The following is a 3,434-nucleotide window of genomic DNA, read 5'->3' as shown; positions in this document are numbered from 1 at the left end:
CTAAGAGACCATAAAAGAAACGTACGTAAATGTTCATTTCTAATACCACGAAAGCGTTATACCTGGAAATTATGACTTTTATGAATAAGTTTCGCAATAGTACTAACGCTACGGCATTCCTAACAGGCAGAACCACCTGCTTTTAAACTAAAACTCTCTTCACAACGATAATGTCGGCGTTTCACATAGCAAACCTATAAAAATTCGCCAAATCCAAATTTCATTAGATCCTTTTTTAGCCTTATGTCTACAAACGGTCCATTTCATGCAAAACCGTAAACAATTCCTGAACCCTCTTTTGCCATAGCTTCTATCTCCTGGTTTTAACTGCTTCTTTTTGCTTTATTGCTATGCTGAAAATGGTTAGATAATCGCCTGGGCTGCAGTATGAGAATGCCACAGTTGCGAGTTCCCAAATTGAGCGCATACATTGTGCGATTGGCACACACGGAAACGCTGACACTGCACCGGAATATGGGACACGTTATTGAAGCATTCGAGCTCTCTACTCATGGTAACGCATCGTACCAGCGGCAACGGAAGGGATTACGTCACGACGTAGCATTCCGACAAGCAATGCATGACAGGACCAACGCCTGGCAGGTTGCAGCCTTAAAATGGAACGTTTAGAAAAGGAAGGCGTGGAATAAGGAGAGATTTAGCCAGTGGTAGTGGTGGTGGAATTCTTCAGAACTCGACATTTACTGTTACTTCAACGGCTGACCATTTACACACAACCAAAACCATTGTGCTTGCATTACGACTTGTTTTTTTTGTGCTTCTATGTTACGTTTTGCCCTAAGGGTTTTGTTTTGAAACAATATTTGTGATTTTCTCATTGTCGAACACCACAACGACAACATAAGATATCAGACTTGCCATAAAGTTTCTGATAAAATTCTTTCGGCAAAAGGTAGCATTTTTAATTTACCTTGGCCCAATTTCCGCTACTGCGCCATATACAGCTGGTTTCCAATCGCGTGAGACGCAGACATTTCGAATACCGACCTTGCGATTTTCCTAAACATTTGCTATGCAGCGATGCATTCGTGCGGGCTTTGCATGTGCTGCTGCTGCACAGACGCGGGTCAATTTACCGCACAACCTCTTCAGTCGTGCCCCAGGGCTCAAAGTGAGGAATGCCGAGCTGTTCCCAGCACGTAACTGGATTGCCTCGCCCATCACACGTGAAGAATTTCTGGCGCGGCGGTTTTTACCCCCGTGCCTTCGGCCGTCAAAGCAGAATTTTCATTCGTTTCATTCCAGCGGCAATGCAGCGTGGAGGCCTCAAGCTTGAAACAGGTTTGGGAAACGACCCCCAGCTCGCGTGCCTCGACTTCTGGAACGCAAAAGCGTGACGGAGGCAAGTGGTGCGTGACGTGCAAGCGGTGAAGCGTGTCGCAAATGAGAGGAATGCGACCTGCAACTTGGGTGGGGATATGAACAATGGAAAAAGTTATTCCTTCACTACAAAAAAACGTCTTCACTACAAAAAAACGTTTTCAGGCAAGTTAAAAATATTTAGGTAACGATGCAGTTTTTTGTTTTCATCTAATAATTAACTTCGCATTGCTGAAAAAAATTTGGTGTCCGAATTTTATTTTCCAAAGAAGCAATTCATTGTATGGCAAATTTGGACAAACAGTTCAAATAAAAACTTTAACCACAAAGGCTTGTATCAGCACTATTACAAGTTGACCTAATTACAATGAACTTGCAGCAACCTTACTGTCTACTTCGTCGCCCAAGTGACGGTCTAGTTTTTCCACATTCCTCAAATGCGCTCCAATATCGGTGCCTATCTAATCGCTGCAACCGGTTTTTCCGTATATTTGCAAAACATTCCTGCTGCCAAGTTCGTTGATGCAACACAGACAAAATCGAACCAACCGAATAAAATGTCATTTAATGCTAAAATCCTTTTTTTGCATGTTACAGTAACAAATGTCATCAAAACCATTTCGTTTTTATTTATTTTTTCTGCAACAATAAACGTAAAAATAGTAGCATCAAAGGTGCATAATCCACCAAACGTAATGTACGAGCTATCTATTATATCTTTATTAAACATTTTTAAATTTTAGAACGATAGAATTCTTGTTAGTTGTATTTGCAGTTTGTATTGCTTATAGCTTAGATATAAAAAGTATATTAGGCGTAAAAGAACGATGAACCTTCACCGTCATTTTGGCATGTAAAAGTGAGTCCACAAATACAACATAGTTGTTTACAACATATTTGTCAGAAAGTGATTTTAACCGCAGCTAATTTTTCAAATCAATACCGAAACGACTGTATGAATTCTTGTCACAAAATTTTTGTTAAACCTAATGCGAGGCACGTGGAGAAATCACGTGACCAACTTCCCGCCCAGTCTGGAAGTCACGTGAACTTATGATCTTGAAAAGGGAGTTTGGCTGAACACATTTTTTCCTGTGTTAGATTGTGCGCAGTGGCCCGGTGATCTTCCGTCACACCCAGAGGGCAAGTCAGCTTCGTTTGGAGCCGGCAACTTGGCAAACTGGAAAATTGCTGAGCGAGACGAAAAGTGGCATTCAATTCACGCTGCGTAAAATACAACACGCCAGTATGCAGGGGCTGCGCGGCTGCAAAGAGGAAACTTCACACGATGTACTATGTAAGTTTTGTTTTCTTTCTCACTTGGATAATAATAATTCTTCTAGTTTCGTGATTTATTAAAACCATTTGCACATTATCATATTGAAAGCCAAATTACCAGTTGATAATACAGCCATTTTGCCATGCAAGTAATGCCAAAATCTATGCAAAGCCACGATGTGCGCTCAAACTAAACAGCCAGTTTTGCCTACAATAGCTCACACGGGAAGCTGTTAACGCTCTTTATTTGTGAGCAGGTTTTTTTAAGGTTTGGTTTGGGTGACCGCTAAGTAGTTTTAAGAGACCGCAAGTGTTTCATTTAAATACCAAAAAAATAGCCATATTTGCTTAAACGGGAATTTTGGGAAACCGCTGGAGAAATTTGGGGGACACTGTTTGTGAGTTAGATCATAAACCCCCGAACAAATGACTACAACCTTTTCAATATGAGAGGTGAATCGAATAAAAGTTTGTGACTACGTTTAGCCAAAAGCATATTCAAAGAGCATCACCTAAAACACACAAAAATCTTGAATTTGAAATGTTTCATTTATACAACGTCGTATTTTGGGCGCCTACGAAATGTAAAGACACGGGGTTAATCATATTGCATGTGTGTTGGAAACCAACTGAAATGTTTAGATTCGACTAATAAAAAATATACACGGTACGTGAGCGACATCTTGTGGACTTATAAGTCGTATATTTCAGTAGATGCAAAGTATACACGATTACAACTTCTACTATAAGTAGGCACAAAACAATACAAAATTATTGCACAAAGTACGTCGTGTGCGTCTAAATCATTTAGCGGA

Source organism: Phallusia mammillata, chromosome 8 (assembly GCF_965637545.1).
Source record: "Phallusia mammillata chromosome 8, kaPhaMamm4.hap1.1, whole genome shotgun sequence".
Classification (NCBI taxonomy): domain Eukaryota; kingdom Metazoa; phylum Chordata; class Ascidiacea; order Phlebobranchia; family Ascidiidae; genus Phallusia; species Phallusia mammillata.
This window is presented reverse-complemented; position numbering follows the sequence as displayed.